The sequence below is a fragment of the Arvicola amphibius genome, chromosome 13 (genome assembly GCF_903992535.2).
Source record: "Arvicola amphibius chromosome 13, mArvAmp1.2, whole genome shotgun sequence".
Taxonomy (NCBI): Eukaryota; Metazoa; Chordata; class Mammalia; order Rodentia; family Cricetidae; genus Arvicola; species Arvicola amphibius.
Genome location: NC_052059.1, coordinates 50,790,232 through 50,815,778, shown reverse-complemented (window position 1 = coordinate 50,815,778; position 25,547 = coordinate 50,790,232). Strand labels below are relative to the sequence as shown.

At 45.7% G+C, this 25,547-nt stretch overlaps 1 protein-coding gene across 1 annotated transcript in view; it reads right to left on the bottom strand.

Moving 5' to 3' along the window:
• Positions 1-24,605, bottom strand: part of Blk (BLK proto-oncogene, Src family tyrosine kinase) — a 50,106-nt gene extending 25,501 nt beyond the window's left edge. Inside the window, exon 1 of the mRNA XM_038310180.1 lies at positions 24,421-24,605. The gene's annotated coding sequence lies outside the window, so the exon portion shown is untranslated. The remainder of the gene's footprint in view (positions 1-24,420) is intronic.
• Positions 24,606-25,547: the final 942 nt, after the last annotated feature.

The window sequence follows — 25,547 nt, the reverse complement described above, 5'->3', positions numbered from 1 at the left end:
TGATATCACTACAAGCCTATGGAGGACAGAGAATGGACTGTGGTGGTTGAAATAAACCCCACAGGCTCATATATTTGAGGGCTTGGTCTCCAGTTGCTAGAACTTTTGGAAGGGATTAGGAGGTGGGGCCTTTTGGAGGACATATGTCACTGGAGGTGGCTTGGAGGTCTCTAAAGCCCACAGAACATGGACAAGCCTCTCTCTGGGGGCAGGAAAGGAAGAAAAAATGGACGAGACTCTGTTTCTGATGGAGTGTGCAGATGGAATTGGAAATAGACACAAAAGGCTGAGGAGGATGGAGGCCATGTGAAACCTGGAAGATGGAGTGATTGGTCAGTTCTTCCTAGCGCCCCTCCCCCACACTCAGGAGCCCTTTGTGACAGGGAGACAGGAGCTCTGTGATGCAGACCTGGGTCCAGTTACCAACTCTCAGAGAGAACTCTCAGTGTTCAGTTGCCTGAGAGCAACAGGGCGATTCAGATGGAGAATTTTCTCTCTCTTCTGGAAAGCATTGATCCTTTATGGCTGACCCCCAGCTCCACCACTTGGGCAATGGACATGATCGTTGCCTTTGCATGTGGGCTGGGGCTCTTCCACCTATTATTACCCCTCCTCCCCTTTGACTCACCCTTACCTCCACCAGTAGAAAGCACCACCACCAAAAAGGTGGCGAAGAGGGAGCATAGCAAAGTCAGGAAGAGAATCAGGACCGTGAAGGCTTTCAGAGGCCGCAGGAAGAAATCCAAGGAGTACAAGGTACTAGTTTCACGTCTGCACAGCATGCTGGAGAGACTTGTCAGCACCATCAGCTTTTGCCAGCTCATAGGACAAGATGCCTCAGGTGAAGCATTCACACCAGATGCTGTCAAAGCCCACCTGCCACATAGGCAGCCCACAGAGGAGTCTGTGGCCACCAGTACGTCCCTAGAGACTTCCTCTGCTCCTCGCAACGGATACCTGTTGATCAAAGATTCTAAGTCCTTGTCGCCTGTCCTGCTGAATTCCTCAACAATTGAGTCACAGTCGTCTGTGAGTGCCTCTTGGCCACCAGAGTTCTTGACAACTGGAAGACACCATTTACCACCACAGCAATGGGCATCTTTCTACCCATCTCACCCTCTGGATCCTGTGGCTTATCCTCCACCCATGCCAGATCTCAGCATGGCAGCTCCCCAGTTTGCTGAAAAATACTGGCGACCTCACAGAGCACACCTCGGCCATGGTTTGCCTTCTCCCATGCCAACCATCCCAGGCCTTAACCTGTAATTTCCTTCTCAGCCCATTTAACATCTGTGTAAAGGAGGGCTTGTGTCCTGCTACATTACTGAAAGTGTTTATGAGTTGTAGAAGTTCCTTGGTAGAATTTTTGGGGTTGCTTATATAAACTATTATATCATCAGCAAATAAATGAGACTTCTTATTTTCTGATTTGTATCTCCTTGATCTCCTTTTGTTGTCTGGTTGCTCTAGCTGGGACCTCAAGACCTGTATTGAATAGATATGGAGTGGGCAACCTTGTCTTGTTCCTGATTTCAGTGGGATGGCTGTGACTTTCTCTCCATTTAGTTTGATGTTGGCTGTTGGCTTGCTGTAGTTTGCCTTTATTATGTTTAGGTATGTTCCTTGTATCCCTGCTCTCTCTAAGACCTTTATCATGAAGGGATGTTGTATTTTGTCTAAAGCTTTTTCAGCATCTAATGAGATGATCATGTGGTTTTTATTTTTCGGTTTGTTTATATGGTTGATTACGTTGACAGATTTTCATATGTTGAACCATCTCTGCATCTCTGGGATGAAGCCAACTTGTTCATGGTAGATGATGGTTCTGATGTGTTCTTGGATTCGATTTGCCAGCATTTTATTGAGTATTTTTGCATCAGTGTTCATGAGTGAGATTGGTCTGTAATTCTCTTTCTTAGTAATGTTTTTATGTAGTTTGGGTATCAGGGTAATTGTAGCCTCATAAAAAGAGTTTGGCAGTGTTCCTTCTGTTTCTATTGTGTGGAACAATTTGAAGAGTATTGGTATTAGTTCTTCTTTGAAAATCTTGTAGAATTTTAATTTTAAGCTGAAACCATCTGGTCCTAGGATTTTTTTGGTTGGGAGACTCTTGATGACTGTTTCTATTTCTTTAGCAGTTATAGGTCTATTTAATTTGTTTATATGGTCTTGATTTAATTTTGATAAGTGATATTTATCCAGAAAGTTGTCCATTTTCTTTATGTTTTCCAATTTTGTGGAGTATAGGTTTTCAAAGTATGACCTGATGATTCTCTGGATTTCCTCCATGTCTGCTGTTATGTCTCCTTTTTCGTTTCTGATTTTGTTAATTTGGATAGTCTCTCTCTGCCTTTTGGTTAATTTGGATAAAGGTTTGTCTATTTTGTTGATTTTTTTTTCGAAAAACCAACTCTTTGTCTCATTGATTCTTTTTATTGTTTTCTTTGTTTCTATTTTGTTGATTTCAGCTCTCAATTTGATTATTTCTTGCCATCTAGTTTTCTTGGGTGAGTTTGCTTCTTTTTGTTCTAAAGTTTTCAAATGTTCTGTTAATTCACTAGTGTGGGATTTTTCCAGCTTTTTTTATGTAGGCATTTAGTGCTATGAACTTTCCTCTTAACACTGCTTTCATTGTGTCCCATAAATTTGGGTATGTTGTGTGGTCATTTTCATTGAATTTTAGGAAGTATTTAATTTCTCCCTTTATTTCTTCCTTGACCCATTGCTGATTCAGGTGAGCATTGTTTAATTTCCATGTGTTTGTGGGTTTTCTGGAATTAGTGTTGCTGTTGACTTCTAGTTTTATACCATGGTGATCTGATAAGGTACATTGGGTTATTCAAATTTTTTTGTATTTGTTGAGGTTTGTTTTGTTACTGAGTATGTGTTCAGTTTTTGAGAAAGTTCCATTAGGTGCTGAGAAAAAGGTATATTCTTTTCTGTTTGGATGGAATATTCTATAGATGTCTGTTAAGTACATTTGAGCTATAACATGTTAGTTCCTGTATTTCTCAGTTAATTTTCTGTCTGACTGACCTTTCCAGTAGTGAGAGTGGAGTGTTGAATTCTCCCACTATTGGTGTGTAGGATTTAATGTATGATTTAAGCTTTAGAAGTGTTTACATGTGAGTGTGCCCTTGTATTCGGGGTATAGATGTTCAGTATTAAGATTTCCTCTTGATGGATTTTTCCTGTGACTAATATGAAATGTCCTGCTTTCTCTCTTTTGATTGAGTTTAGTTTGAAGTCTATTTTGTTAGCTATTAGGATAGCTACACCAGCTTGTTTCTTAGGTCCATTTGATTGGAATTTTTTTCCCCCGACGCTTTACTCTGAGGCAATGTCTTTCTTTGAGGTTGAGGTGTGTTTCTTGTATGCAGAAGGATGGATTCTGTTTTTGTATCTAAATGTTAGCCTGTATCTTTTTATAGGTGAGTTGAGTCCATTTATATTAAGGGATATTAATGACCAGTGATTGCTAGCTCCTGGTAATTTAGTTTTCATTGTTGGTGATATTAATTTGTATGTTTTCCCCTTCTTTGGGATTTTCTGCTGTGAGATCATCAATTGTTTGTGTTTTTGTTGATGTAGCCAAGTTCCTTGGGTTAGAGTTTTCCTTCTAGTACTTTGTGTTGGGCTGGGTTTGTGGCTAGGTATTGGTTAAATCTGGTTTTGTCATATTTTGTTTTGTTCTTATGGTGACTGAAAGTTTTGCTGGGTATAGTAGTCTGAGCATTCGTGATCTCTTAATGTCTGTATAACACTTGACCAGGACCTTCTGGCTTTCATTGTCTCCAATGAAAAGCCAGGTGTAATTCTGATAGGTCTTTTATAATTTTACTTCCCCTTTTTCCTTTTCAGCTCTTCATATTCTTTCTTCTGCATGTTTTTTGCTTTGATTATTATGTGGCGAGGAGACTTTTTTTTTGATCCAATCTACTTTGTATTCTGTAAGCTTCTTGTATCTTCATAGGCATATTTTTCTTTAGATTGGGAAAGTTTTCTTCTATGATTTTGTTAAATATATTTTCTGTGCTTTTGAGTTGAATTTATCCTTCTATAGCTATTATTCTTTGCTTTGGCCTTTTCATGGTGTTCCATATTTCTTGGGTATTTGTCTTAAGCTTTTGTTATATTTAATGTTTCCTTTGACTGATTATTCTATCTCCTCTATTGTATCTTCAGCGCTTGAGATTCTCTCTACCATCTCTTGTATTCTGCTGTTTATGCTTGCATTTGTGGTTCCTGACTGTCTTCTTATGATTTCTGTTTTGATAATTCCCTAGGCTTGTGTTTTCTTTATTGTCTCTATTTCAGTTTTCAAGTCTTGAATAGTTTCTTTCATGTTTCATTGCTTTTTCTTGGTTTTCTTTAAGGGATTTGTTGATGTCTTCTAATTTTTTGTTTCTCTCTCTATTTCTTCGAGGGAATTTCTGGTTTCTTCTTTAAGGGCCTCAAACATTCTCCTGAAGTTATTTTTTAGGTCATTTTCTTCTGCTTTATCTATATTTGGTTGTTCAAGTCTTGCTGTTGTAGGTCACTAGATTTTTCTGGCATTGTGTTGTTCTTTGTGGTGTTGCATGTGTTCTTACCTTGTCTACCCATCTTTTCCTTTAATTGGTGTAGTTGGGGCTGTCTGTGACTCTGGTTATCAATCTTCCAGGTATCATTAGATCCAAGGCTCAGATGGCTGTTCCTTGTGGTGTAGTCAATGCCTCGGTTCCAGTCAAGCCATTGGTAACTCTGTGTTCCTGGAGGAGGCTCAGCACTCTTGGTGTTTGCTCCACTACCATGGAGTTAGTTGTCTCAGGCCTGCTCTGGTCTAGGTTGCCTGCTCACACCTGTTTCTGTAAATGTCCCTGGTCTGGATCTGCTCCTGCAGATGTCCCTGGCTTGGGGTTGGTCCCGCAGAGGTCTTGGCTCAGGCCTACTCCCTCAGAGGTCCCAGACTCATTCCTGGACCTGCAGAGGTCTCTGGTTCCTGCCCACTCCTTTGGAGGCTCCAGACTCATGACTGGTCCCTCTGAGGTCCTTGCTCAGGCCAGTTGCTTGGAGGTCCCAGACTCTCACACCTGGACCCGCAGGGGTCCTGACTCAGGCCTAGTCCCTCGAGGGTCTCAGACTTATGCTTAAACTGCAAACTGCAGAGGTCTCTGATTCCTGCCTATACCCTTGTAGGTCCCAGACTCATGCCTGAACCTGCAGAGATCTCTGACTCTGGCCCACACCCTCAGTGGTTGCTCCCCTGTACCTGCTCCTGTGAAGTTCACTGTCTGAGGTCTGCTCTGGCCTAGGTTGCAGGCTCAGTCCTGTTTCCTCAAATGTCCCTGGTCTGGATCTGCTCACGCTCCAGCAGAGCTTTCTGTCTCAGGCCCGCTCTGGCTAGGTGGCCTGGCCTTGTCCTGCTTCCATAAATGTCACTGGTATGGATCCGTTCCTGCTCCTGTGGAGTTCACTGTCCCAGGCCTGCTCCAGCCCAGATCACTGGCTCAGTCCTGCTCCTGTGGAGTTCACCATCCCAGGCCCACTCCAGCCCAGGTCACTGGCTCCTCCTTCATAGTTTGTTGACAGAGGAAACAATTTCCTTTCTGTACTAGCTTGCACCTCTGTGATACTTTCCGACTTGCAGAATTTTTCCCTCTTCCCTTATCCTTCTCCCCTTACCCCTTCTCAGCTGCTCGCCTTTCTCTGCAATAACCATGGAAAGAACATTCTAAAAACAGAAAATAAATGACTGAGCAATAGGATAAATATGAGCGATATGGATGGAGTTTGAATTGGTGATCTGAAACATAAAAAAGAAATCAAGCAAAAACTAATCTAGAACCAGACAGGCAGCAAGGGTGTCTGCACCCACCTCTCAGATTCCTCATCATTCTAAGAGTCCTAGAAATCTGACAGGAAAGGAAAAACAGACAGATGAGGTCAGGAAGGAGTAAATAAACATTGTCTTTGTTCATGGACAACTTGGTTCCCTGCATAAAGAAATCCCAAAGAATAACCAAAAGTTTTAAGATCTGGAGAGATGGCACAGTGGGTGAAAGTACTTACCAAGACTAACAAACTGTTCGGTCCTCAGAACACAGTAGAAGGAGAGAACCAACTCCTGCAAGTTGCCCTCTGATCCCTCATGAGAGCTATGGTGCCTGTGTGTGTGTGTGCGCGCGCGTGCGCGCGCGCGTGCGTGCGCGCGCGCTTGCACACATGCACGGTATCTGTGTGGAGGTCAGAGGACAACCTGTGGGAGCCAGTTCTCTTCTTCCACCATGCAGGTCTGAGGGATAGAACTCACTCATCCGTGAGCACCTTTACCCACTGAACCATCTCTCCTGGCTTACTAATGTCGTCTTTTAAAAAGCACGTTTGTTTTCATATTAGAAATTTTAGTCTACAAAATAGTGAGTTTTCCCTGTGACATCTTCGTTCATAAATATCATGTTCTTTTATTTACCTCCCACTGGTATTGTCTATTTATTTGTGTATCTTATTCATGATGAGACAGGGCCTCATGAGACCCAATCAGGTCTAGAACTCCTGACTGTCTTGCCTCCACTACCTGAGTTCTGGGATTCACAGTTGTGTGCTACCACATCTAGGCTGGCACTGTCTTTTTAGACGGAACACTGACAGCATGATCCGTGGCATAAGAAGTTGGCGTTGGACTCCAGTTGCCACAGAGAAATGACAATGACTACAGAGAGTCTTGCACATGTACAGTCAGTCATAGCAGCATTGCTCAAGTGAGCGTTCAGTAGACACACCCAAACATCCACTAACTATAAATGGATAAAAATTTGGATGTAGGGGCTGGAGAGATGGCTCAGCGGTTAAGAGCATTGCCTGCTCTTCCAAAGGTCCTGAGTTCAATTCCCAGCAACCGCATGGTGGCTCACAACCATCCGTAATGGAGTCTGGTGCCCTCTACTGGCCTTCAGGCATACATGCAGACAGAATATTGTATACATAATAAATAATAAATAATAAATAAATAAATAAATATAAAAAAAGAGGAAAAAAATTTGGATGTAATGAGCCATCGACACCTCCAAGAACATGAGTGAGTCTTAGGAGCACTGTGCTGTGAAACAGAGGCTGAATATACAGGAAAACCTATTCTCCTCATGTACGAAGTGCTGGCGTGGGAGATGTGTGACTGCCCAGGAGAGAGGATGGTGAGAGGGACAGAATGGATAACAACTAAGGGAAACTTTGGGGGTGATGGAAGTGTTTACGTGGGGAAGGTTGAACAGGGTGTTCATCTTTACATTTTTTTTTTTTTTTTGAGACAGAGTCTCATTCATTATCCAGCATGGCCTGCCTCAGCCTTCTAAATCCTGGGGCTACCGATGTGTGCTCATTTCCTGAGTAAGTCAGTTTAGCTTTCACTAAGTCATAACTGGACCCCTAAGTGTGCTCCTTTATCTCCGTGGGGACATCCCAAATCATACCAAAAAGCCAGAGGAAGTTTTCCTTATACTCATGCATTCACAAGAGAAAGAAAACTGCAAAGGGAAGTAGCAAGAAAGACTGGGTGGGCTGTGGTCAGGACCAGGACAGTGTGAGATAGGAGAGATACTGGCAGTGGAATGAATCTCTGAATGCAGAAAGAGAAACAAAAGATGCTTCATTAGAGCCCAACACTTGGGCGATCATCCCTCACAATGCTGATACTGTATCATAAAGCCTTTCTGTGTGTCTAACTATCTTACTAACAGTATAAAAGTGTTGTCTAGTCCATTATTGTAATGGTTGCTTTTCAGTTAATCTATTTTGGTAGTAACTTACTGATGAAGCACAGCAAAGCTAATATGCGCACAGAACAAGAGTGTTATAAGGCTTAGTATTTTACATATATTGTATGTATTAATATAATAAATCATATTATAAATATTATAATAAACATAATAACCGCATGGTTAAAAATAGGATGTGCAGCTCAAAGTAGAGACTGTGGAGACAGATCTAGTTGGAAGCTGGTGAATGAAGGTATCAGCATTTAAATGTGCTATTTTAAACCATAAAACCGACCCCTGAGAATAAGTAACTGATGAAAATAGGGGAAGGGAGAGCTTGGGTGATTTAAGGCAAGAAAAGAGGCAGCAGGGCAGAGGCCTTCCATGCCTTTCCGAATAGCTACCGCTGAGGTGTTGGAATTCAAATATATCCACTTTGGGTGGCTTGGGGTCCACCCAATAGGGGAGGCTGACAGGCCAGCAAGCCCCAGGGACCCACCAGTCTATCTTCCCACAGAAGATTAAAAGCATTTGTCGCTGCACCCAGCTGATATACATGGTTCCGGGAATGGAACTTTCACCCTCACGCTTGTACAACACTTTATGGACTAAGTAATCTCCCCAGCTCCCCAGACTCAGTGCAGTGCCAATCATAGCCAAAGCAGGTTTAAAAACACATCTACCCCGTTTGCTTCTGAGACGGAGCCCTAAGGGGGGCTGGGAGGCACATTTTTAGTTTCCAGCTGACATCTTTGGGGCTATCCGAAATTTAAAAAGAAAGAAAGAAAGAAATATCCACGTGTAGCATATACAACACAACATGCAGCTAAGTAGTGAATGCACGGGTAAAAACTAGCAAGTAAGAGAGACATGAAGTAAGAGAAAGGTAAATCATCCAGAATATATTACTGTTAAGCAGAGGAAATTCCCAGGTGGTGTTTATTACACAATCAAGATGTGTAAAAGGAACAGAGAGGGCAATCTGTACATATCTGAGGATGTCAAAGAAAATACATAGAAATCCATGGAGTCAAATCAAACTGCCAGCACTGGAAGGCTTTGGGCCTCTACCAGGGCTGTCAAATGCTGCCTAAACACCTTTCGCAGAGAGAAGCAAAACAAAGCAAAACAGGCAATCACTCAATTTTTAAAAACAGAGTGCGTGTCCTGAACCCCATCTGAGAAAGGCAGAGGGACAGGAGGGAGGTGACACCCTGCCCCTGGCCAGTTCCATCCACTCTTGCAGAATGAGACCTATTATGAATCAACGTCCCTTCTCTTTTACACAGTGATTTGTTTTTACCACAGGGAATTCAGAAAATAACTATGGGAGATAAAAATTACCCCTAACACCATCACTCAGAGACAGCCACTGTGAACACTCTGGTATGTAATTTTCCAAGACCATTTTATTTTTAAAAAGCAAAAATGGGATCATTATCTACATCCTGTTTTGCGACCTGATTTGAAAATGCTCGGCACAGTTGTCTTTCCCTGCTGCTTTCTGCTTCGATCCCCTCATTGCTCAAGTGTCTATCAAGCCTCTCATTAGAGCTCCGGGCCTCCCGTCCCTTCTCTTACACACCAGTTGACCTCCAATGCCTTTTGCACCCCAGACACGTGTGAAAATGTCCTGGATTAAGGTCAGAATCTAACTAAACCCTTGCATTAATCTTTGTCAAGGTTAAATTGCCATGGGTGCACTTCCAGAGGCACAGGCATTGAGTGTCCTCCCGCGAGTCGCCAGCTGACCCCTAACCACAGTGGAGGGGCTTGTATGCCCCTGCAGGAACGAAGCTCACCCTGTGTGCTCCCCAAGTTTGCTTATTAAAAAGTATTCTTTCCCTTTTAATTTAAGTTTTTTTGTTAAGTTCGCAACATCTGTAGAAAAACCCCAGCGGCAGACTATGGATGTGGTTCACTGGCAGCTTCGCCGAGTGTGTGCAAAACCCTGAGTCCCATCACCTGCACTACACAAAGCCAGTGGCTCAGTCTGATGACACTGCCAGCTGTGTCAGGAGGTGAAGTCAGGACAATCAGAAGTCCAAAGTCATCCTCCGCTACATTAAGAGTTCAAGGTCAACCAGAGCTACATGAGCCCTAGTCTCAAAAATCAAAACCAAAACCAAAAAAAAAACCCTAAAACTGAGATCACAGTAAATAAAAATAGCTACAACAACGGAAAACCATTATAAATAGTTACCATTAACGTTACCAGGGCTTTTACATATACACGCATACTTAAAATATCCAGACTGCTTATCCTGTTTAATAAGTTGATTATTTTCATGAGTATTATTCTGTGAATTATATTCATAAGTAAATATAACTTGTATTTATTAAGTGATTAAAAGTTAGGTAATTAAATAAAATATAACTTATATAATTTTGACAGGTTATTAACTGCCATTCTACATATTTACCATTAATTTATATAATCACTCTTAACCAAACAAGTTATTTTCAATTTTTAGTATTTATAAATAAATCTATTGGAAACAAACTTGTAAAATATATATTTAGTTGTTTGTGCGTTTGGAAGAATTGCAGTTACATTGATTGATAGTGTGTGGGTGTGGGCGCGTGCGTGCATGTGCATATGTGTCACATACACTATGGTCTGTGTGTGGAGATCAGAGGACAGTTTGTAGGAGTTGGTTTTCTCCTTTCACAAGGCGGGATCAAACCCAGATGGTCATGCTTAGTGGCAAGCTCCTTTGCCCCTTTGCCCTCTCTTCTGCCCCTGGGAATTTTTAAAGCTGTGACTCTAACAGTGGGATTCGGTGTCAAAATCAGGCACATTTTTTTAATCTTCAGATCTGCGATGGTGGACTGATTTACACTCTGATTTTTTACTTCCTTGTCAACGGGGAAAAGGGTGGGGGAAGCCAATCTTGCCTACCTGCAAATGAAAAGTGATCATAGACAATTTTAACTTACATCTATTAAAATCTATCGTGTTTATTAACCACAGCTTCTAATGCTGCTGTTTGGTTTCCTCATAATGTGCCAGAGAATTTTATAAAAGGCACATATGTTTAATACACACATCATTGGGTCGTATGTCGTAGAGGTTTTTCTCAATTTAGCTTTTGCATTTTTTCCTTTGTGGTACACTACACACGGGGGCCATTATTGTATCTGCTCAGCTCATTCATCTGTCTTATGCAGAAACGTGTAACTGTTGAAACTTGCTCACTATTTATAGTAAATTTCAAAGATTTACATTTCATTTGTTGCTGTGTGTGCTCATGCTGTGTGTGTAGAAGCAGGTGTTCAGAGATCCGAGGACACCTCTGTGGAGCTGGGTCTCTCCCTTTACCATGTGGGTCCTGAACTCAGGTTGCCGGGTGTGCACTGTAAGTCCCTGTACCTGCTGGACAATCTCACAGGCTGATGACGCTAGCACAGAGGCGAGCCTTCTCCCCACAGCCTCCAAAAAGCCAAGTGGGCTTTCTATCACTATTCCAGCAGAGACTCTACAAGATGTTTCTAAAACTCGGTGGGATGAGATAAATGCTCAAGAAGAGAAAAAAAAAATGTCATCAAAGGGAAAGAATAGAAACGGCAAAAAGGCCTCAGTAAAAGCTGCAGTGGCTGTGAGATGGTAAAAGAGCACACACATACATACAGGAAGAGACATACAGACAGACAGACACACACACACACATGCACACACACATCACAAACACCCTGCACCACACATACGGAAGCACACTAGACACCAGACACACACCGTGGATGACCAGAAGGAAAGCCACTCCGTGGATGGTGCTATGACGTCTGATTTTTTCTTTTTTAACAAAATGTGAAACTGTCCCCTCCCCTCACAACTGTGCTGCCCTAATATCAACTCCTCTTCCTCCTCACATCCATGCACAACTAATTTCTGTTGGTGCCATCATCAACATGGTGGCCTAATTGGACATGTCTTGCAGCCTCCATCCCTGATATTTTACTCGATCTGAACTGTCGTCTCCCTCACTGTGATACTGCAGGGTCTCCTCTGGTCTCTCTGCTCCTTTTCATGTCCTCCAATCAGGCCTTTGATCCGTAGGTGGATTAAATTATTCACCTATTGCCCTGCATCTCCACTGTACACAGACTTCACACTGCCCCCAAGGCAGTCCCTAGCCCCATTGCCCTATTTTATAAACAAGAAAACAGACTAGAAAGATCGACCAGGTATGCCAGAGGTTCTTTACCCGGATGAAAGGTGGGAGGGGACAAACATAGCCTATCATCTTCCCGGGGTGACCTTTGGAGCCTCAGAGGTCCATATGCTCTGTTTAGTGTTCTTTGGTTATGGCTGTATGGTTACCTAGGGACACGAGCGCCTCTTATGAGCAGACGGCTGGGCTTCCAGTGTTTTCCTCAAGGACAGATTGTGGTTCTGGTTTGGGTTGTATGTTTCAGCGAGTGGGAATGATCGCCTAACTCAGGCACAGGTGGCACAGGGTCAGGGTGATGAGGGACCGAGAGTCTGAGAGCTCGCACGGACCCCATCCACTCATAAGCAGAGGTGCCCCTTGAGTTGTTTCCCAAGATGCTGAAATAAAGTGGTCCTTGTGGCAGAAAGAGAAAGTGTGGTTCTCAGTAGAGCCTTCCTCTTTATTCAACGTAACACAACTCTAAGCTTGTTGTGATTCAGAGAAGTCCTCAATGTTCATCTCATTAAAGGCAGGGCAGTGATCTGGAGCCTCTCCCAGGCAGACTTCTCCTGTTGCAGTGGCCCCCAAGCCCCGTGGAGGCCCGGCAGCGGGCTACTTTGCCGGTCATTCTCCTCCACACAGTGCCCACAGAGTCCCGGATTTGAGGTTTGCTGATAGACTACATTTAAATGGCATGGGATTGATCAGTTCTCCCGTGTGGCTACCAAAAATGCTCTAAACTGCTCGTTCTGACCATTCTGAAGGCTCAGTGGGGTGGTGAGATTTCCCTGACTCACCTGGTATAAATCCCTTCCCCTTGGGGCTTTGTCTCCTCAGCAGTGTAACGAGTGATCCCCAAGTAGCACCAACCCCACGGTTAGCAGTCCCATGAGTCTATGGCAGGTTTATGGAGGTACAATAGGGTGGAAGGGGGACCTAGACCTATGCCCAGACCTGCCAAGATATGGGGTAAAAGAATCCTATACTGATAAGTTTCAGGGTCCCTTTCCAGTGTGATCACCAGCCTTCTCCTGGAACAATGAGAGGCACATGGAAGATGAGCCTGGAACATGGGCATACCCTACCAAGACTCAACACCAGAGAGCACACAGGTACCCAGTATGGAAGAGAAGGATGGTGCATAAGGATAAAATGGCAAGAGAATATATTTTATTAAGCATGTAGAATTCAAGAGACTCTTGGTCTAGCCTTTGCTGCTTAAGTGATTTTTCTTAAAGACGACCATATTATGTTGCCCCAAACACCTTAAAGGTAGATTTGGACTCATGTATCCCAAGGCAAGGAACCAGCCTCCCTTGAGACCAGGAGAAGAACTAGCGTCTGTTTTCACCTTTGCCTCGCAGACCCTTTAGTGCTGGGAGCACAGGACGCATGGCACATATTTCTCTTTTTTGAATGCATGAGTGAACCAATTAGTCAATTAAAGAAAACCCAAGCATCAAAACCGGACACTTCTTCACCTCCCAAACACCCTACTGCCACACAGAATGTGTGCTTTAACTCACAAAGGTACAAAAACGTTCATCTCTAGCCAGTGTCTGTCTGCACACTGACTGGGTCATTAGCTATGACTTGGGACTGACACAGAGACATCACTACATCACAGACCACCACAATGCAAACACAATCTGCTGGCTTTGACAACAGGACTGCTTGCTGGATTTCAAGAAGTCTTTTCCCTTTAATGAGGACTTCCCATTTTCAGCAGTATCAACTAGGGAATTTAGCACCAACTTCTGAAGTGGTAAGAATGGAAGCTGAGTATGCCTGTGCTTGGTGTCCCATTCACACAAACTTTAAGGAGCTCCAGAACAAGATTGCGAGGGAAGGAGGTCAGTCACACTTAAGAAGTCACTGGGCTTAAGGACTCACATCACTTTGGTTGAAAGTCTCTTAGCCATAGAGTGGGGCAGGAGAGTTTGTCATTAATAAAAACAGCTATATGAGATGTCATTTTTTTTACTACTGAATAATACTCCATTGTGCAAATGTATCATATTTTCTTTATCCATTCTTCGGTTGATGAGCGTCTAGGTTGTTTCCAGGTTCTGGCTCTTACAAATAATGCTGCTATGAATATAGTTAGGCAAGTGTTCTTGTGGTATAAGTGTGCATCCTTTGGGTGTATGCCCAAGAGTGGTATTGCAATAGCTAGAACCTAGAAACAACCTAGATGCCCATCAACCGAAGAATGGATAAAGAAAATGTGGCACATTTACACAATGGAGTAATACTCAGCAGTAAAAACAATGACATCCTGAAATTTGCAGGCAAATGAAGAGAACTAGAAAAATAAAACACCCTGAGTGAGGTAACCCAGACCCAGAAAGACAAATATGGTATGTATTCACTTGTAAGTGGATATTAGATCTGAAGCAATGGATAACCAGGCTACAATCCACAACTCCAGAGACGCTAGATGAGAAGGGGAACCCTAGGAGGGACACACACGGAGAGCCCCAGGAATGGAAAATGGTTAAGATCTCCTAGGTAAACTGGGAGGGGGGCTTAGAAGGAGGGGATGGGAGATGGGAACATGAGGGACCAGAAAGGCCTAGTTGGGGGAAGGACAAACGGAGAGGGCAATGAAAGAGATTTCTTGATAGAGGGAGCCATTGGGGGTTAGAGAGAAACCTGGTACTAGAGAAATTCTCAGGAATCCACAAGGATGCACCCAGCTAAGACTCCTAGCAGGTGGGAGTCTGAAGGGGCCATCCACCTTAATCACATTAGTGACTATCCCAATTGTCATCATAGACCCTACATCCAGTAACCGGAAGAAGCAGATGCAGTGACCCATAACCAAACACTGGGCTGAGCTCCTGAAGTTCAGTTGAAGAGAGGGAGGCGGGTTCATATGAACAAGGGGGTCAAGAGCATGATGGGAAAAACAGGCAGCTGACCCGAGCTAGTGAGAGCTCACGGACTACAGGCTGACAGCTGGGGAACCTGCATGGGACTGAACTAGACCCTCTGAATGTGGGTGACAGTTATGTGATTTGAGCTGTTGGGGACGAAGGGAGCTGGCAGTGGCACTAGGACCTATCCCAGGTGCACGAACTGACTTTTTGGAGCCCATTTCCTTGCTCAACCTTGATGCAGGGGGGAAGGGCTTGGTCCTGCCTCAACTTGGTATGCCAGACTTTGCTGACTCCCCAAGGAAGGTCTTACCTCCCCCCACCCGCCGAGGAGTGTATGGGGGGTGGCGAGAGAAGGGGAGGAAGGGGGAACTGGGGTTGGTATGTAAAATGAAAAATTTAATATATAAAAATTTAAGATATTAAAAAAAGCTATTTGAAAAGGAAGGAGCTTGCTGTTGCATCAGGAAGCTGTCAGACTATCAGGCTGACATCTCTTGCGTTTCAAAAGGCCCCTTCAGCCTTAGCTAAAAACATTTAAGGTGGATACCTATAGCTCACTCACAGTGGGAAGCGCCATCTTCCACAAGTTGACAGGCTGTTCTGACTCTCAGGAGGGAAATCTGAACGAAACTGGTGAAATCACGTAGTGTAGAAACAACAAAATGTTTTTCTTAAGTAAGAACCTTGCATATGGAGCTGTGGATGTGGTTCTGTTTGATAGAAAGTTTGCATTGCATACACAAAGTTCTGGGTTACGAGACCCTTAGCATCTCAAACTGGGTTTGGAAGCATACACCTGCAGCCCTAGCACTCAGGAGCTGGAGGATCAGAAGTTCAAGGTCATCCTTAGCCTCCTAGCAAGTTTTAGGACAGCCCGAGTTGCTTGACACTCTTTCTCTAAAAAATATTTCAAAGTACACAGTCTCTTTAGTGACTGTAACGAAATTGAAAATATTGAAAATGAAAATAGGCCAGCTCTAAAAAGTAACTGCTTTTTATTTTTGAAATACAGTAAGAGTTGGAACCCAGTCTCTTTGGATGGATACCTAGCTCAGTCTAGATGTAGTAGGGAGGGCCTTGGTTCTTTCTCAGAGCAATGTGCCTTAGCCTCTCTGAGGAGTGGATGGGGGGTGGTAGAGGGAATGGGAGGAGGGGAGGGAGTGGGAACTGGGATTGGTATGTAAAATGAAAAAGGAAAGTTTGTTTTCTTTTTTAAAAATTAAAAAAGAAATATAGTAAGAGAGCTTACTTTTATTACTATTAAAATTAGAGTATTCAAACATTTTTTGAAGATAGATATTTAGAGCTGGGCGTAGTGGCGCATGCCTTTAGTTCCAGCACTCGGGAGGCAGAGGCAAGCCAATCTCTAAATAAGTTTGAGGCCAGCCTGAGCTACAGAGTGAGTTTCAGGACAGCTAGGGGTACACAGAAACCCTGTCTCAAAAAGCAACAACAAAACAATAAATTAGAAATTTAGGGACTGGAAAGATGGCTTAGTGGTTAAGAGTACTTGCTGCTCTCGCAGAGAACCAAAGTTTGGATCCCAGCATCCGTATGGCAGCTGACAACTTTCTGCCACCCCATCCCATGCCCGAGAGAAACAGAGAGAGAGAAAGAGAGAGAGAGAGAGAGAGAGAGAGAGAGAGAGAGAGAGAGAGAGAGAGAGAGAGAGAGAGAGAGTTTTTATATGCTAAATTTGGCACCGACTTTCAGGATCCCTTTTCCTGGCAAAGCAGATTCACAGACTTCTGATTAAGAACAAACTAGCCCAAAGCTCTGGGGATTGTTTCCTTATGAGTCACTTCATTTCCCAGGCAGGAAAGTCTGTTCTCTGGCCAAAGACCACATCACAGCACTGGCCAGCGAATACGGTTGTCAGGGAGCCAGATCAAAGAGGATAAAACTCTCAGCCACCATCGTCACCACTTACAATGCGGCTCGGTGCCAACCCTATTCTGCCCCCCAAATAAGCATCTTGTGTTCCCAATTAATTGCCATTCCTTGGAGGGATTAGAAAGAGACAGCCTTTGGTTACACGGCGCAGCTCAGAATAGCTTTGCCTGTATGCTGTTTCAGTTTTGAGTCACATCTTGCTGTGTAATCATTTAAAAAATCAAAGCAAACTAGAAGTCCAATATTTTGCAGTCTTGAGGATGGCCATTGTGCCATAGAGTCACGGGAAGATGTTTAGCTTATGATGGAAAGAGGAGGAAAAAGCAGAGCCAAAGTAATATCTCCCATGCATCCGTGATAAACTATGCCCAGGATAAGCCAAAGTGAGCACCAGGCCTTAGGACCAACATCAGCAAAGTCAGGCGAATCGCGGTTCCTGTCTGTTTTCAGTATTACCTTTGGGGGTTACATAAATTTTACAGATTTGAAGTCAGGAAACAAATAATACATCTGTGTTAGATTAGCTCCCAGTGGCCCTCCCTCTCTGATCCCAGCAGTCCACTCCTCCTGTGGCTTCCCTTGTGACTGGCTTTGGGGGTGTAAGGCCAGGGCAGAGCTAGCAGAACCCCCAGACTCGGATGACCACAAACCCCAAGCCTGGCATGAGAAAGAGCAGGGAAGACCCCATCATCATTTCCAGCATCCATCCTGCTTCCCTTCACACTCCTCCTAGTTTCTGTCCTCAGAAGAGACTGGCTTCTGTGTGCAGGGGTGTGAGGGGGGAGGGGGGCTCTGTGTTTAAATCCATGGGGTTTGTGGAATAGACATGCTGTCTTGCTTTCTTCATGTCATCAGAGACTGATGGTCACATTCACATCACCCACAGACTGACGTTTGGAGTCAGCTGTAAATGGCTTGTCTGTGGTGACCAATTAGTGGTGAGAAACATTACAGTCCCTCAGCTGCCAAGACCCTGGCCTGGCCCAGCTTCTGCCTGGCATCTGCGGTCCTCATGGGGTCCCTATGAGAGCATGAAGTCAGCTACTCCCACACAGCTACCGAGAAAACTGTGAATAGGTTTATACCGCAGAATTTGAGGGAAAGAGACAGCTCCGACATAGAGAGGCTCCAAAGGCTAATTAGAGGTCAAAGTCAGATCCGAGTGAACTACCTTCAGGTCTGCCCTCAGAGCCCAGCTGAAGTCCTCAAGCGGGGCTCCCAGGAGATTCTCTTTCATGGACAGTCCTTCTAGGAGAAGTGAACAAGGGCCTAAGGGGCCTGTCCTGTTCTCTGACTCCAGTGCTCCTTTGAGTCTGGACACACAAATGCCCTGGCTTCCTTTTCTGCTGGATCAAAGCAGTCTGCAGGACCATGGGGACAGTTCCACAGTCTCATAACTCAGACTCTTGTTAGAATGAAAGGCTGACGTGCCAGACCGACTTTCATAGCCACTGTCACTTCTGTTCTCCTCAGACTTGACACAGCATCTTGGTCTCTGACTGACCCAACGTCTAATGACTGAGGGGTGACAGAGAGTCGCAAAGCTGAGGGCCAAAGAGGCAGAGGAATGTGAGGAGAACTTGACCCCAAAAGTGGCAGGATAGTAGGAGGAGGGATCAATGCAGGAAAGATCTAGCCAGTGGCCTAGAGGAACAAGGGAAGGTTACCACATGAACAGCCCAGAGGGCAGAGACGCAGGCTTAGCAAGGACGTGTCCCCAGGCAAACAGGCGCCAGAGGCTCCTGGGGGTAGAAATTCTCTTGGCTAGAGGTTGTAGGTCAAAGCTTGTGGTCTTCCCTTAGCGTAGCTCAGAGCTCATGACATCCGAGCTCCTGATCTCTCAGTCGCTGTGCACAGGTCATGGTGCAACCTGTTAGCAGTCTTCACCTCCGTAACTGCCTACCTCACTCCTCCCCAACTCCACCCGCCCCCACTCTCACTTCCTAGCCTTGCTTCGGTGCTAAGATTCGGACTAATCCCAAGGACATGAGCCTCAGTGTGCATCTCAGCCTTCTTCCTACCCAGCTCTGGGCCCTGGAGCAGGTTCCTGCAGCTAACACACACAGGACCCTTTGGGGACCAAACGAGACCAGATTTCTAGCTGCCTATCTAACCATTCTTCACTGTTTGACCCGAGGGAATGCCATACCCACAGAGCCATCAAGGTCTGATGTGGCCTCTGAGAGATAGCTTATTTCTCCCACCCCACTGCAAAAAGCACAGTTGGAAACAGAAACTCAGAAAAAGGAAGGCACCCAGCCAAGGTACCAGGCCAGGGCTTCCATCTAGCAGTACGGTCTCAGAGACAAAGAGACCATCAGGACACTGTCCACCTCCAACACTTGGCTTCTGGGCTTTTCTTCCAGTCTTAACTCCAGCTCACCATCTTGTCCTGTCTACATTATCAGCATCCTATGTTTGGCTAATACTAGGTTGTGGTTTTGCTATTCATCAACATGGACTTTGAAGCTCCCCCCCCACCCACCCACACAGCACCACCACCACCACCTCAGGTCAGCATCTAGAATGTACCTAACTTGCAAGTGCTCAGAAGCCTCTCATCTGAGCCTTGTATTCCAGTGGGGCCAGTGGGCCTCTCACCTTCTGAGTCCCCCTTACCCTAAACCTTTGCCCAGCTCCTGACATTGGAACATGACTTTGTCATCTACAAAATTCATGCTCCAGAACTGTCCGATGAAGTTACAAAAACACTAAATCAATCAATCAATCAACCAGTCGCAAACCCCACTTCATAATGCTTTAATTACACGGATGACTTTGTGTTGAGGCTGCACTCATAGCCGCCAAACAGGGTGAATGTGCCTGCTTTAGAACATTGACGTCCTCTAAAACTCCGACCTGAAGGGAGGTGCTGCCTGTACCTGCAGCCAGGGTGACCACACCTGCCCTTCTTAGTGACAGTAACAGGCCCGTTCCGCACTCAACAATATCCATCAGCAGCCATCTGTATCTTGACACCCTTACGGGGACCAGCTAGAGGCCATAGATCTAGGATAGATTCCAGGGGCAGAGCTGATGCCAGGCAGGAGCATCAGACATCCTATCATCTATCTGTCATCTATCTATCTATCATCTATTTATCTATCTATCTATCATCTATCTATCCATCTATCATCTATCTATCTATCTATCTATCATCTATCTATCCATCTATCATCTATCTATCCCATCCATCCATCTATCTATCTATCTATCTATCATCTATTTACCTATCTATCTAATCTCTCTATCTCTTTGAGATAGAGTCTCATACGTATCCTTGGGTAGCTTCGAATTCACCATTCAGACTAGACTAACCATGAGCTCACAGAGATCTGTCTTCCCCCGCCTCCTGACTGCTGGCACTAAAGACTTGTACTGATATATTTGACTGCGTTCATCTTTTAAAAATCCCCTCCTGTCCACACTCCAGCTCTAGACATCTTGCCAGCTATCTCATGTCCACAATCTGCCCATCTCCTTTGTCCCGTCATGCTCCAAGCCTGCACACAGGAATGGGATTGCCAGGCCTGGGCTCTGGAGAGCAAGTGTCTCTGCCCATCTCAGATGTAAACGACACTCTTGTCCCTTTCAACAGAGCCCAGCCATTCCGGAAACCCACCCAGCCTCCTGCCTCCTATGGACACGGAACCTCTGCAGAGGAGATCTTCCTACAGCATAACCAGTGCAGGATAGAGCTAGGAAAAGGCTCCCTCTGGCCCAGAAACAAGTGAATTAAGCACAGGAATGAAACAGGTCATCTATTCCCCCAGCTGCCCAAACCTTGCAACCTAAGGGAAGCTTCTGCAAACCCTAGGGCTTTCTATGTAAGAGTGCGCACACTGTACCATAGATGACACCTAGAGGCCCCTCTCCTCTCTCCTCGTATGCCCTTTTCTGTCACCGTTGATCAACAGCCTCTACTCAACAGCTACAGGCTCAGAGCACTCATCAGCTCCAGGAAACACAGCAGGAGCCCTGGTCTTGAAGGTCAGAAGGGATTTAACCCAGGAAACGAGGACCACCTAAAGCCCTTGTGGACAACACAGTGGGTTTGTGGACACAAGCATCCCCTGATGTGCACACCAGATGCGTCATGTTTTTCTCCTGTTGGTCTTGGGGCAGCATCCGAGCTGTCAGGTGTACAGAGGCCAACAAGGTGGAGATGACAAGGTCTCCCGAGAACTTCCTGCCACTGGCTTGGGAAATTAGCATCCTTCTGGTGAGGGAGGTCTGGGAGCCCCACGGTCACCTTGTGAGAGACTTTGCTCTGCAGGAGAACCTCCATCTTGTTCTGTTTAGCACCCAGATCTCTGCTCAGAAGGGGCTGTGGCTACTATTTGACATGGCAAGGGAGCAGAACACAGAACAGTCAGGCCACGGTCTCACTTTCCCTCACCTAGCAGGTTCCACAGCCTCATCCCTGTTCAGACCCCTGTACCACACCACATCAAGGGATGTAAAATGTGCCAGGATTCAAGGATGCCCCTTCTCCTGAATGTGCTGCTTCAGCCCACAGCACAGGCCATGGAGACCACTGTGGTGTCCACCACGGTTAAAGGGGAACTATTGGAGCTCGGCCCTTCCTCCTCCGGCTCTCTTCCTCCTAGCCTAACCTTCCCCTGCTCTCAGCACGTCACTCTCTCAGTCACTTAAAAATGGTTTCCCAGCCTGGCGGATCAGGTCTGCGATCCCAGCCTCTCAGAAGGCTGAGGATGGAGGACTGAAAGTTTCATGCCTGTCCCGGCCACAGAGCGATGTAAAGGACAGCCTGGACACCCAGTGAGACTCTGTCTCAGAATAAAAGAACGAAAGGAAAACAAGGGGCTGGATTAGGTCGGTGGCACACACTTTTCTAGCAAGCTTGAAACCTTAGGTTCAGTCTCAAGTCAGGGAGAGGAAAGAAAGGGGGAGAATAGGAAAGAAAGGAAGGGAAGGGAAGGGAGGGGAGCAGAGGGGATGGGATGGAATGGGAAAGGAAGGGAGGGGAGAAGGAAGAAAGGAAAGGGAAGGGGTTCTCCATGAGTAGGTAGAAGAGGATTCCAGGACAACATAACACAACACTACACAGCACAACAAAGCATGGCCTAGCAGAAGCCATGCTGGCAGGAAGCCCCCTGAGGTGAGGTCCTAACCACTGTGCTCTGTTTTGATCCTCATCTCTGCGCTGTGATTCACATCTAGGCATCATCTTCCTGCAACTTCATCAGTCTCTTTCCTTCTTCAGCTTCTGAGGCGTCGCTAATCTAGCAGAGGCATCGCCAATCTGGCAGAGGCATCGCTTTTGAGGCAAGCACACCTGCTCTTCTGGGCCTGCTGGGGAAGAGCTGGGCTGCTCTGTGCCACAGCTCCTCTCCACACCCCTGAACCTTCGCAGCAGGTCCCTGACTGCCAGCCTCAGCCTCCGGTCCCCGAGCTCCATCCCACAGACCAGAGTTCAAGCAGAGGGAAGCGTTTTCAAACACAGACCACAGCTGCTGGGCTAGCCATGGACTCCTGTGTGGTATCTCCTAAAGGATGACTGTCTCCATTTGGTCGAGAGGCTCTCTGGAGGTCTGGGCGCCCCCTTGCCTCCTTGAAGAACAGTTGGGCTTGGGAGGCTGAGTCCACACTAGACAGTGAGCACTGCCGTGCAGGGCAGGCCGTGCTCAGCTCCACAGCCCCTGACACAAGGGAGAGCTTGAAAATGTAAACCCAACAAAAAATAAACAGAAGAAAAATACAGTGAGGGGCAGGAAATATAACCTGGCCCTGAAACAGATGGAGGCTTGGAAGGAGTAGGATCAGAGAGAGTGGCAAAGGCCTCCTGTGTTCCAGAAGGTTCAAAGACAAGTTTCCCCAGGAGTGCTCATGATGTGACCACTTCTGCCCTGAGGCGAGATGAGTACAATTTATTTTCTGAACTTTTTATTTTGAAAACAATTCAAGGATGATGGGGAAAATGGCAGTCACCAGAACTAAGATACTCACACTGGTACAGTGGCACCAGGGGCACTGATCTGGGGCTTTACCACCTATGTTTGTTCTTTTGTGACCCTGTCAGTCTTGAAGATTAGGACATTGGAGAACGGCCTTCCATTTGGTTCTCTACAGTCCTTTGTTTATTCGGGCTGTGTTGCAGGTTCGGGGGCGGGGGCGGGGAGTGCATGGCGGCAGAAGTTCACAGAAGCACACGTCTTATCCCTGGTGTGGTTGGTCTTGGTGAGCTGGCTAAGCGGCAGTCTGTAAAGTTATCCTATACCGCTACTGTGTCTGCCTCTCATACTCTAGGCCCAGTTCCCCTCAAGTTCAAGGGAACTAGCCCTTCCATCTGCAGACAAGTCAAGAGAATTCCCCCACAGTTCCAGCTCAAGGTAACACTGATTCTTTGTTGGTGTGGGCCAGTGAGGATGGAATCAATGGCCAAGTACAAAGTAAATGAGAGCTTTGAAAGTCTTTGAAATTGTGTGTATGGGCCGGGTGGTGGTGGTGGCACACATCTTTAATCCCAGCACTCGGGAGGCTGAGGTAGGTAGATCTCTGTGAGTTTGAGGCCAGCCTGGTCTACAAGAGCTAGTTCCAGGACAGGCTCCAAAGCTACAGAGAAACCCTGTTTGAAAGACCTAAATAAATAAATAAATAAAATTGTATGTATGTGTGTGCACATGTATGGGTGTTGTTTCTCAGAAGCTGTTTTGTATTTTTTATTTGTTGTTTGTTTTGTTTAGACATGATCTCTCACTGGAGCAAAAGCCATGGAGTAGGAGAGACTAACTGGCCAATGAGCCTCAGGGATCCTTCTTTCTCTAACTTCCCAGGACTGAGATCACAAGTGTATGCCACTAGGCCCAGGTTTTTTTTTTTTTACACGTATGCTACTGCATCAAGCTGTCTTTACACTTCTAAAGCAAACACTACTGATTAATCTATCTCCCCATGCCAGGTCCAAGATACGTTTTTTTGTTTTTTTGTTTTTTTTTTTTTTTTTTAAATCATTTCAAGAAAGCCTGACGTAGTGGCACGGACCTTAATCCCAGAACTCTGGAGGTAGAGGTAGGAAGAGCTCTGAGTTCAAAGTCAGAATGGTCTACCAAGTGAGTTCTAGGACAACCAAAGCTACACAGAGAAACCCTGCTTGGAAAACCAAAAACCAAACCAAACCAAAACAACAACAACAACAAAAATCCTTTCAAAATATGTTATCAACTATTTATTCTTTCATTAGTTTGCCTTTCCTAACAACACATATCTTGGCCAAAAAGATCATTCCAGAAATCAGTCCTGCCATATCACCCCTGGGATACCTGAAAAAACCAGACAATTTCATTCAAAAACAAAGTAAGAAAAAGCAACGGCCAGACACTGACCTTGAGTCAGACTGAGCCACACGTTGCTGCCAACCTCACTGGACTCTGCATGGTGGCTCCAGCTGCCTTCCTTCCTAGGAGATTGGGGACCCTGCCTCTAGCCCCACAGCTGTTCTGCATGTCCCCATCCATCTTCTCTCACAGCCCAGGCCCTCTGTGGAACCTTCACCACCCTTCCCATCTTGGAACCTCAGACACAGGATCTCCCCTGAATGGATGCACTTTTAGAAATCCAAAGACTTCTCAGGGAACAGACAGTGGGGTACCTTATCCATAGGCACAGCACAGAGCGCATGAATCTTATCTGTAATACCCACAGCAAAGTCCCTGCCCGCTCACCCATCCCAGAGGCCTCAGAGCACGAATGGCATCATGTAGAGAAATGAACTGCCCAGAACCCAGCTGAGAGACCGACCTTGCAAGACTTCAGTAGCTTCTCACCATGGCTCTTCAGATCCCAGGGTACACGTGATTGAGGAAACCTCTAGTGGTAACCAGAAGCTCTGGACCCAGTTAAGATAATTCAATCCCATCCCCAGAGGGATACTTCTCATCTCAGTCAGCGTTGGTTGCTCGTGGCTTCCTGCCAGCAGCACACAGAGGTACCTGTGTGCCCCCTGTTGTGATCAGACTTCTATGACTGCCCCAAGGAGTGGCTCAATGTGAGCTCCACCCCCCAGCCAAGTCTTCTGGGGACTGCTGACTCCTCAGCCCCAGAAGTGCTCCTGGGAAGTTCCATGGGTACCTAGCCTTCAGCTGTGCTGGTCACGATGTCCCTCTGCCACCCCAAAGTTTTCTCATGGGTTTTGGTTTCACCGCGTGGCTGGTGTTTTCCCTCAGCTGGTTCAGCGGGGCCAACACACCTCCAGCTAACTCGAGGAAGTGTTTTTCAGTGGGCTCTGTCTGGGCCACCTGTGGGAACTAGGGCCGTTGTCCTCTCCAGTCCGTTGGTTTGGCTGTGCTTTTAAACGATGCTAATATTAGTGAGGTCACAGGATGCTGTGACCATTCAGTGGCAGAATGGGTGTGACTAGAGTGTGTGGAATAGATGCTTGGTAAGTACAAATCCCCCACGTTGGATAGTGCAGCAGCCCGTGCGTGGTTCTGACCCCAGAGATTCTTCAACTAACCGCTCTACTTGGCAATGAAACTCAGAGAAGAAAGAGTGAGGTGACGGGGGAAGGATTGTAACACCATGGTTGGGCATGTCCCTTCCCACATCAGTCAAGGGGCAAATGGGACTAAGAAGGTCACTGAGACGTCATGGGCTCCTGATGACCCTCATCCAGGCATCTAGGAACCGGTGGGCAGATCTTCCTTGGTCCTTATGGTCTGGGTGGATGGAGTGTGTCATCACCCTACCAGTTTCTACACCACACCCTATAATCTGTCTCCAAATGGAGCTTCCTTCCTGGGAGTTTAGGGCTAAGACAGCTAAGACAGTGTTCACTGCAAGTCCTTGTAGAAAAGAGCTTTAAGAAGTTCTTTGCGGCAGGGCTCAGAACTCTTGGGTGCTAAGTGTTGCTGCTTGTCCCCAAAGGT